We start from the raw sequence: 11,984 nt of genomic DNA on the forward strand, positions 1-11,984 counted from the left end.
GGGAGGAAGCAGCGTCATGTTACTGGTAGGCGAGGTGTGCGAAAGTACAATAAAACGCTTCAGCTGTGGGACACTTTAGGTTACACTTGGCCGTTTCATGTCACACCTAAATTAGCACGTCAGAAGTGACATTTGTGATGGCAGTAATGCCACTGAGCTGCTGCAACAAAAGCACAGGGTTTATTATACAGGATTTTATGACACTCTCGCTTACAGAGAGGCCCCTTTACGCCTGCCTGGCAGTGGAGAATGGCCTTACAGTGGGCACAAACAACATCACATTCATCTTCATGCCCTTCACACTGGCAGAGGGCTGCAAAGGGGCCCTGTAGCATAAACAAGAACTCAGTCCAACCTATTGTCTTAAGGGACTACATAGCCTACATCACCACAGTAAATATTTTCTTTGACAAGAAACTAGGTTCAGAGGACAGTTTCACAAGAAAGACAGTTTTAGTATGTACAAGCTAGAAGATGCTGTCAGTTTTCTCATAGGGCCATCACAAAAAGTTCCATCCCATTATGCAGCTTTGCTTTATTAGTATTTTTTTAACATTGCTGATGAATCCATACAGCACCTTCCAGATGCAGCTGGATTTTCAGCTTAGGTGTATTGGCATAGCTAGCCCCTTCTTTTCCAGCTGAATTTGTTTTTCTCCAAAGCCAGAACATACAAACAAACAAACAAACAAACAAAAAAAAAACAACCACAACCAACCACCAAACAGAAAAAAAAACCCAAACAAAACAATGCACCCATCTTCCCTGAGCCTAGGGCATCTCAAATCTAGGTTACTGCTGAAAAATTAGTCACACTCATTTGCAGCCAATTTCTGCTTTCCCAGAAACTTCAGTGGGGGGCCAATCTTCCACCACCAACAACCCCAAAATGCCCTTCCTTCCAGGCAGCACAGTCTGTTTATGGGTAATGAATATTGCCGCAGGCAGAGAAAATGTTTTAAAGTGAAGCCCCACCTCCCTGCACACACTCATGCACCCCGGCAGTCCTGTGCCAGATACGTGAGGATACCAGGAACAGGACGGGGCGCCGGGCGTCTGACTCGCAGGCAGTGCCCTAAATGCTGCAGGTTTGCACGAACGCTTGACAGTGTGTGGTCGGGAATTAGGTTAGCATTGACTTGGGCGAGCTGGCAGGAGCATCCTTTGCTTTACCCGTAGACAGGCCGGTCACATGAGGAACAGCTGGAGTGCACACAGAGCCTTCTTTAATTAAAGTGCTACTTGCCATTTTTCTGGCAGGGCTCCCAGAAAAGCAATAAAATGGCAGCAGAGAAAACAAATACTACATAACACACTTCCACTCTCCTTTATGTTCCCAAGTCCCCCTTCTTCCTCAAGCATAATCTTCTTACTTTCTTTTTCTTTTTTTTTTTTTTAATTTTATTTCTGTTAATAATCATTCTTCATTTGTGACAGGCTAGAAAAGAGAAAGGTCAAGAGGGAAGAAAAAAGGGTCAGGAGAATTGAAGCAGCCATTCATTGCCGTTCATTATTAAACATGTGGAACAATGTACCTGCTTATTAGGACATCTCCCGCTCCAAGAAAACATCTGCAAAGCATGCACACCTTGATAGGAGATGCGTGTGCCATGAACACATGAATGCTGGCACCTCACAGGAACGTTAACAGCATTCACATGTCAGTTGTTATGGAAACATTTTCTTTTCCCTCTCTTTCTCCCTCAGATCTACCACTTAAACAAGTTTGGGATTGTCAACGCACCAATAGCTGCTGCCATTTTCCAAATTAGCCAAAGTTCATTGGGTTTTGCTTTGTCTTCCTCCAGCCTCCACCTCCCATCGGAGGAGCCCAAGGAGGCAGAAGCGCCCTGTCCACAGCACACGGCCCATTTCAGACACCGATTGGTTCACAGTAAGAAACCTGTCTGATGCTAATAATAACCATGATGCTATTTTTGTTGTTGCCATTGTATTATTAGGCTCTTTTCAGCACAAGGCATGGAAGGAAAGACACGGGGACATGCAGAACAAAAATGTGAAACCAAAGAGGGAGAGAGGTACAGGTTGCTCCCGTTATAGAAGAAATGCGTAATCATCTTCTCAATGGGAGCAAGGTTATCAGGGACATCTGGGCTGAAACACAAAGGGCTTTTCACTCTGGGAAGACACCTTGGAGCTGAGAGAAATCGGGAGCTAATTCAGTACAGGCAGTATAACTGGAGCTCGGCGGGACACGGGGTTCAGGAGCCAACCCTCTCCCAATGCCAGGAAGGAAGCTGGACCTAAATGAGAAACCGGTCCCAGATCTTCAAACCCGAAGCCCATGGTGGAGCTGATCTGAAATAGAGAACGTCAGAAATCTGGATTTGAATTTTTCAGCTTGAGCCCATCTCTCTGTCTGAGATTTACAGTTTGACATGTTTATATTGAAACAAGATGGCTATAAATACAGTATATTTCTCTCACAGTAGAGTCTAAGGAGAGGAATGTTTAAAAGCACTCAGCAGGGGACTAGCACAGCTCCCAGTGAATTTAATTATAAACTCTCCTTGCTTTTACTCCAAGTAGTTTAGGCTGGGAGTAGTTAGACCGCTTTTGAAAAATCCCGCTTTATTTGTGTATCGCTACAAATCATCTATATTTGTATAGCTGCATATGCATCATAAGAACATACGCAAGAATGTGTTTTTATTAGCACAGATCAGGAATTTTCCATGCAGGACTTTTTTAATTTAGGGTATGAGGAAGAGAATACAATATGAATTAAGTACATAGGCAAAAAATATAGTAATTTTGACCAAACCAATGGATATCATGAATATTCAAATAATCATCTCACTTTAGCTCCATCAAGCCTGAACCATCACCTCTCCAAGCTGCTGGCATGCCCACGGGTGCTGTGGGTGGAGGGACAGACCTACTCCCCTCCATGGGCTGGGGCCTCTGGCCAAACCACACACCCCATTGTGCATAAGTCTCATTACTGCTTTAAAAGCACTATCATTCTGAATAAAAGCAACACTGCGATTAAGTTATTGGACAACACTGGCCTACTTAGGAGTTTTATCAGATCTGCCTGATGATCCATGGCAGGGACAAGAACCTGTTGCAAAATTTTATCTGCAGCCATGTAATCCTATGTAATTATTTTTCCCCACTGTCTGAACAGAATTATTTTGTCTCATAAGCATTTCTGGCCTTTTGCTCTGCACAGAATGAACCGATTTTAAAATGAAAAAAGGTTGAAGGCACAAAAGCTACTGTAGCTATACAGCGCCCTTAATTATAACACTTTACCTTTGGAGAAAACTATTTTTCATTAACTGAACGGGTAATAGTATATGATGGTGATTGAGTTTAATAGAGCTGAGACCAAGGTGGGGAAGATAAAGTTACAACTGAGAGTTCACTTTAAGTGTAAAACCAGCTTCTGTTTGGAGAGGCGTTTGATGGAAAACGGCACTGCTTCTAACTAAATGAGGCTTAAATAGGTGTAATTTTGTATGTATTAAAATTAAGATTCCTGTAGATATAAACCATACAAGTTTCCATGCAATTACTGCTCTTGAGAAGCAGCAGAGAGCATACACCATAAAGAAAATGGCACTTTTTAATTTTATAAATGGACCAAACACATGCTTTTCTGATGGGATAGGCAAATAGAGCCATCAATGAATGAACTAGGTTTTACCAAAATAACTGAATAAACTTCAAACCTTTCACTCCAGTGAATTTTGTCTGTTCCAGCCTAAGAGAAACATTTCTCTTCCTCGCCCTGGTTTTCCTGACTTGAGCTGTATCACATGCCCTTGCTGGGTCCATCTCTCCAGCCTCTTTGTCTGCCTCCTGTGGACCCTTCAGCCCTGGCTGTAGCCACAGGACTGTGCATCAGCACAGTCTTTTTTTGCATCTTTTACCGGTCTCTGCTCCCTGGGTGTGGCCCAGAGGTTTTATGCCAAGGAGCAGATCTTGCAAGTGGGAATTTCTCCACTGCATGCTAATTTGGAGTCAGCCCCCATGAGCTATACAATGACCTGCCCTCATCTCTCAAGCACCATGAAACACAGAAAGGCTATAACTTCTTCGTTAATCGTTGTTAGCAGACAGAGCAGAATAATAGAGTAAAAAGATGGGAAGATACTAAACAGACACTGTCTTATAAGGATGTCTTGATGAGACAAATATCAGACGCCAAACAAAATGCATCCCCTCATAAGTGGCATTTCTATATTTAACACCATCTAAAATGTGATAATTTACATTGTCACAACATGTCTCTTAGAAACAGTCCCATTTTATTTGCAGTCAGCTAAAGTCTGGAACTCAAATTCCGACCTCCTTTCTAGTAGGAAAAAAAAAAGTAAAGAAAAAAGAAGAAAGCAAAAAAAAGGAAAGCTAACATCTGGCAGAGCTGGGTATTTATTAGACTTTATAAAACTCCATGCTTCTGTTATACATAAGACAGGCACAAAAGGGGCCCCCAAAGTGTTATTTCCCCACCAGTGTGAAACAAGTGGCTTATTCAGTAAGTTTTCAAAGAACAGAGGCAAATGGATTATCTCAAGGAGAAGTTAAACACAGAGAAATGCACTGTAGCTTACTGTTGGATTTAGCTGCCTGGTGGATGTGGAGGGAGGGGGGAAATCTATAAAATCTATCATCATGGTGTCCAGCTGAGACTTTACACTTCTCAGGGAAATCTTAGCTGTGAACCACCAACAGCTGCTTTTCTCCCAACTTGTGAAATCACCCACGGAAGGAAAGTGTTTTCTTAAGGAATTCACAAAATGCAGCAAGGAAGTGCCTGTTAAATCCTCTGGCTCCTGACGCCAGGTCAAGATGACAAGCTTTTTCCAGCCTAGCTGTGACTGTCGGGTGCAACTAGGTGCAATCCATGACCAACATAGCTGGGCTGGCGAAAGCCCCAGCCTAGCGAGAATTACACGGGCTTTTGCTTGTTTTCCTTCAACATCACCAAACTGCAGGTCACCCACCCCAAGCCAGCTCCTCCCTAGAGGTTCCTGACCAGCTCCCTGCTCTCAGCTTTCTGAACACAGACCTAGACTTAGCCCTGACACAAAGGCAGGTCCAAGGTAGTATCGAGCATCCCCTTTACATTCCACCCTGGCATGGTGCTCCTGGGACCTGCTTCAATCACTGTGCCCAACACCTTGATCACACACAAAAATAGTGTTTTCTTAGGTGCATGGAGTAAAAAAAAAAAAAAGCACCAGTGTTAGGTAGCCAAGTTCAGCCAGTGAGAGCCAGGGACTGAATGACCGGTTAACAACAGGGATAATTTTCCTACCCAAGCTAAAAGCAGCAAAAGATCTCTGAAGTTGGATTTTAAGTTGTTGCCATTGGGCTTGTTGACAAGACACCCTTTTCTGCTCATGCTGCCATCAGTAAGGCCCTCCATGGAGATGAAGGCAGAGAGGTTTGCACTCCTGTACCTGGATGCAGCCCTTCATCTCATCATCTCATGCTCTGCTGCCATTGCAACAGAGCACAGGCAACAACAGTTCACGTGCATGACCGTAAACTGCAGGGTTCAAACACACTCAAATAGTAGGTGCTTTTAAGAAATTAAGTTTTGAGTCTGAGATGTTCCTGGTCTCCTTGGGGTGAAGGATACAAGGATGAAGGGTAAAAGTGAAGAATACAAGGGGGCTGGCGAGCATCCTCATGGGATGATCAACATAGTCTTAGAGCTGTTTGTAGGGCACAGAAGTAAAGGACCAGTACCAGAGTGAGGCAGAACTGCTGGACAGTGGGGGACAACGTCCAGGTTGACCCATGGCTCTGACCATGACACAAATTCCCCATACACTCAGCACAGCACAGGGAGCCAAAGCTGAGCCCTTTCCTGTCAGGATCCAGCACCTCTATGCACCAGCTGAGCTAATTAATTTTCCTTCTCCACACTGAAGAAATTATGGCTGCCATTTGCCAAAAAAAGCAGGTCCATAACACAGAGATACAATCAACCAGTAACACCGGTTTGCAGATGGGCTGCATTTCTGCTTGGCACAGCGGTGCAACAAGCTGGAGGAGGCAGACCTGATATGAGGAAGAGCAATTTTTTTAAAGCATACAGTGAAGCTGCTAAAAGATCCTGTTTCAGCCAACCTGAAACAGTTTGGCTTGCACTCACCGAGTACTCTTTAATGTATAAATAGTTTCAGGGCATTTGGCACCTTCCATGAATTGAGAGACACAGCTGGTGTCTCTTCTGTTGCAGCATCTCAGGCATTAATTTCAGTTCAAATCTCATCCCTGTTGAATTCAAGGTCTTTCTCCTCCAAAAATAGCCTAACCATCCAGCTATAGGTCATATCTAGCGGTGGGCACAATGGGGTGTCCCCATATACTGTGATCTGTGTTTCCTTCCAGAGCTTGGCCTCACCAGACTGAAGGCAGAGCCCATCTGCCTCTTAGAGTGAAACACAAATGGCAGGAGATCAGCTCACGTCCAAGGCACCCTCCTGGACAGCCAAGGACTGAGACCCAAGTCCTCATCCCAAGTTATGGTCTCATAACAAGGAGAGAGGGTCATGGCAGGTATAGGTACCGGTTCTGTGGGTCCACCCTTTCACTCTTATAGGACTCTGTTTTTGTCAAATAAAACATTCATTTAAACCTGGAACAGCTTTTCTTTCACTTTGCAGATCCAAAGCCAGTCAATTTGGGGCCAATCTAATTGCAACAATTGCTTTAAGGTTGAGTTATTTATGAACCTAAAGCAATTTTATTCATTCAGCCTATCCCTTTCACCCCAGAGTTTAAGTTTTATGCCACCTGGCAGGGGTGACACCCAGCCCAGGGTGTCCCTACAGTGTCCCTACCACCCCTGAGGATGGTGTCCTGTCGTGTCTCCCCCCACTCACAGGCACAGAGCAGCCACATGCTATGCCAGGTACTTTCAAAGCATCCAAAGAAAAAGATCAAAACAGCATCTCAATCCTCACCTTATTCTGTCTGCAGCAGAGATGTGCCAGTTACCTAATAACATCAAATTAACAAATGAACAGGTCTGGTAGACCAATTAGCAGAGAGTGCAAGCAATTTTCAAACAGGCTGCAATTGGCAGCTAATGACCTTGGAAAAAGCTTTTTTTTTTTCGGCCTCCCTCGGAAAAGTCCATATTAAAACAGTTGATAGCAGCTGAGTGTCACTTACTGGGCTTTCATGCCATAAAAGTGTGATGGGTAAAAGAAAAAAAAAAGGGTAAAATTAGGAGGCTGAGTCAGTGTAATTGAAGCAGCACCTCATTGCTTTACCAGTCATTTAAGAGCTCTGCAGCTTTGCTCAGCAGACACATTGGTCTCTCTCCGGGACCATTTGCTTCTCAACACCGAGTAATACACACACATAGACTGTAGTGACCATGGGATGAGCTGTAAGCTCCTCCACATTTCCTTGCGAGCCCAGGTCACCTCGGCTGCACCGTGCTCTTTCCAGACTTAATAAGGGCTTTCATTAGTGAAAGACAGCTGCCTTCTTATGCTGCTCAAGGAACAGCCCAGGACTGAGAGTCTGATCAAAAGACACTCCCAGCTTCTCCTCCTATTTCTAAACCAAAACAAAACCACTCTGTGACCCACAAGCAATCATCCACCCCTGTCCAAGGGTGAACAAACCGCCCGTGCCAAGGGTTAGCTATGCTTCAGTGTCTCGCAGGAAAGCACGATGCTGAACACAAGGTGGGACATGAGGGACATTTGTACACCAGAGCATCTCATTTGGGACCCTGGCTCCACGTAGTTGGAGGGTGTGTGTCATGTTATCTCATTTCTCCAGCTGGCCCCTTCCCAGGAGCTGCAATCAGTCCTGGACCAGTGAGAGAATTAACAGCCAGTATCACATGAGCCCTCTGGGCTTAAGATGGAACGTTTCCTCACCCAGAGAAAGCTGGTTGGCTTTGTTGAAGCCAGCAGAAGTGCCAGTGATTTCCATCATGGAAAAGACATGACATCACTGGGAAGGAGAATCCCAAGTGCCCAGAGCATGCAGGTTTTGATCCTCGACCACATCCCTCCAAGGTGGCACAGCAAAGTCTCAATAAGATGGCGAGCAACCTAGAGCAGGTTTCTGGTTTGTTTGGCATTCCCCACCCCCTTCCTCAGACAACTGAGCTTCATGATTCCTTGAGAGGTACCACAGGAGAGTTTAGAGAGGGAACAAAACAGTCCAAGAGAGCAGAACTACTGCTGGTTAGTTTCTTCTTGTGTGCCCTGGATTTTGGTATATCCCTTTATAACGCATCCACTTCCACACCTGTGGTACTTCAGGTGCTCCCCTGTCTACTGCCCAGCTCTGGGAAAGTCACGCTGCAGTCTCTGCTGCTGGTCTCCCCAGGGCTTCTTCTTGCTGCCAGTTTCACAAAACTCCCAAGAACAGAGTATCTTTGAGATCTCTATCCCTCTGTCAGCTATAGTTGGAATCAACTGAAGGGCTCACCCCTACTAAAGGTCGAGGCAGATAGAGAGACAGCGGGTGGATAGCCCCTGCAATTGTGTATGCCTTGTTCCTTCAGGAAAGCAGGTTAAAGATGGGGTGGCAGGGATTAAATTCTCTGAAAATGCTGCAGAACAGCTTTTCTAAGAAAAATACTGCATATCCGCAGCTCCTCACAGGAAAGAACAAGATGAAAATACTTCAATGGTAATTTGCCTAGGAGGAACAAATTATGAATTACTTCTGGCTTGGAACCTCCTGAGTAAGGGATAAGACCAAAATGAGCCTGACAAAGCCTTTGTAATACCTCCTTACTATGAGGTAGTAATAGCATCATCTGTCCTGCAGCATCAGGGTCACAGATTGTGTAAATCAATAAAGTAGGCGAGCATCTTTCATCTGAATCAGCTCTTCTGTGTGCTGTTTATTTGGTACCACAGTGACTCAGACACCTTAATTCTTATTTTGTTATTGGACTTGGTCTGAGACATCAGCAAGCTCCCGTGCCTCAGTTTCCCCACTACAAAATGGGGATATTAGCATCAATCCCACTTCAGAAAGGGCTTCAAAACAGAAACTGATATTAAAAGGTTACAGTGAACTACATGAAGTCTCCTGTTGTCACATAGCCTTCAGTGTTAGCACTTTCTTGACTTGCTATTGCAATTAAAAAAAAACAAAAACAAACAAAACAAAACACTTCAGTATATCTCCACGTACAGGTGTGGAAAAGCTGTCCTTTAGGCACCCTGGGCACTACCAGAAGCAAGGACAGATCAAAATAAAGAGCAAAAGGAGACTGCTGTCCACCCTTTACCCTTTGATACTGCTGTCTTGCAGTTGCAGGCACAGACCTGATGCCCTGGGCTTGGGGTTGCCCCACCACCCCCCTGCTCCCTCACCGGAGGTGGTGGGATGGATCCAGGCTAGCTCTTCTCCAGGCCTCTTACTGAGCAGTTCTCAGGGTAGTACTGCAATTTCCACAGGTATGACACAGGTGTTACCAGTCCTTGCTCGTAGCCAGGGAATCTACAACATAACTTCACAAAGACCCTCCCAGACTTGCTTTCTGTGATCTGGTCTATGCCAAGCATTTTTGTACAAGCTCTATCCCCACATTGCATCTGGGAAGCTAAAGGGCAGAATCATTCATCTAAATAAGAAGCATGAGCCAAGAAGATGCAGTAAAAGAGAAGACATTTTCTGCTGAGATAGGAAGTGAGATGATGAGCTGATAAGTAGAAGAGATTTTATGTGACTATGAATACGTTGTGTTTATACAGCCTTATACCACAAGTATGAGTTAATAAACAAGATGTACTTATATGGCTATCTATCACATCCAGCCGGTGATAAGTACATTGCAATGACATAACTATACATCCCATATATCCAGATATAAACGCATGGCTTCTTTTGGCAATATACTATACAGTTTCTGGACATACGTGTATTTACTTGGTACTTAATCGTCATACACTATGCATATGTGAGACAATGATTACATTTCATCCACTTTTCTCTGTCTGTATGCATGTATTTGTAACCCTATTACAGACTTACTCAAACCTCTTAGGATTCAACATCCCCTGCTCCTGCTGCCTAAAAGCTCACCTGCACATTTCTCCAAATATGTTGTGTGCAGAGCGTGGCCAGACTGGATTGGTGCACAGCGTGAGAGTTCACCGCACCATAAATACGAATACCCTGATTTCAGGCCATCACATTGAAATCACAGTTAACACAAGCCAGGTTAAACAAAAGCTTAACCAAAACAAACAAACAAAAAGAATTCCAAAGTGGACCATAACATTTCAAATGTATATAAAGACATCGATCACAGAAAGGAAAGAAAAGGGCATTTCATATAGTTGTTGCAAGGCCAAAACCAGCAGGAAACTTCCTCCAGCACGGTGAGCCAAGGGTCTGGAGACACTTACCTCACCAGGGGCTTGGTCATAGGATGCCCATTCTGCAGTCTCAGTTTGCATTCACAAAGGAGAAGAAAAAAAAAAATCAGGGTTGGTGCAGCCTGTTGCTTTTCCTCCTTAAATGCAAAGCTCCCTTTAGTCACTGCATCAAGTGACTATTGATCCCCCTCCAACAGGAGGGAATTTCACCAATTTTCCCTCTGGGCTAGGGTAAGCTCCTCTCTATGGAAATGCAAATATGCATTCGGGTGGCCAGGTGCAGTCATCTCCTGTGATTGAAAGCCATTAGCAAATCATGCAACTACTAAAGGATAAGCTGCTCTGTTCTACCTGGGCAGGTGCCATGCAGCTCTCAGTGGGAAGCCTTTCTGCCTCCGTGGTCACATCAACATGCAAACTACCTACTCAACCCTGTCTCCGAGCATGCACATATGTTAATGCTCACAAATGCCTCTTGTTTGAGACAGGACCCAACTGAAATCAGCCACTTTAGCATGCAAATGGCCTTTGGGGAGATTGATCCCCCGTTCCAGTCTGGGAGAAATACTGTGACATTCTCCTGATCTGCTGGAGGTGAATCACTTGAACACCACTGAGAAATGTGCTGCAGGTATGAACACCTGCAGAAGGGTGTCCCCCTGTATTTGCTTTGGGTATGTATCATAAACAGCATTTGTCATTCATTTACAGTGAAAAAATTGTTTTAAACTTTTTAGAAGTTAAAATCCACTTGGAGTGTTCTGAAATATGCAAATTAGAATGTTTCCATTCCTTCTGTCAAATGAAGGGGGTCAATTTGCAAAAACGTGCTTGTTTTCAGCTTTACTTCCTCAAAATCTCAAAACTTCTGGTGCATCCTCATTAGCTCCAATTCTGAAATAAAGCATTTTGATCTATATTTCAATAATATAACAGTAAGTTTTGTTTTAAGAGTATTAGCCATGGGTTAAAAGGACAAAGGATGCCTTAAGCAACAGCCTTCAAATTTCTTTCTTGCAAAGAAGCATACCTAAATCACCCCATTTCTAATGATGGAATGTTATAAATGATGGAGGGAAACTGCACAAACTTGGGTACATACATGAAAGCAGTGAGTTGCCCTAAGGACACCACTGCAACAGCCCTTCTTATTATACTGCCTTTGGCAGGAGGAGAAAATGTTTAAACACATTAACCAATTGGCAAAAAGAAGGGAAGTGATTTCCTTTAGAATCCATAATGCACTGTAAATCAAAGAAACTTTCTGGAAAATATAGTAGACATAATAACAAGACGAACCAAAAGAAACTCAACTAATTGCTACAGAAGACCAAAAAAAAATTGTTCGAACTCTGGTGTGTCAGATTCCTGTTTCCTGGGCACAGAATTTTCCTTCAAAAAGAGAAAAGAAAGAGGCATGTCGATCTGGTTTCTGTCTGCCTCAGTTCATCCAGTGTGTGCCCAAAAGATAACCAAGAGAGTTTGGTCTGTGCTGTCACCCGTCTTTAATATCTCAACTAGACAAAGTGATACTGAAGATGTTAGGGAAAAGAGCAGCCCTGTTAGCCCACCTTTGATCTTTCATAGGCAAGCTATACGAATAAAGCACTGCACATGGCTTTGTCTTTGAATTTA

Source organism: Falco cherrug, chromosome 7 (genome assembly GCF_023634085.1).
Source record: "Falco cherrug isolate bFalChe1 chromosome 7, bFalChe1.pri, whole genome shotgun sequence".
NCBI lineage: Eukaryota > Metazoa > Chordata > Aves > Falconiformes > Falconidae > Falco > Falco cherrug.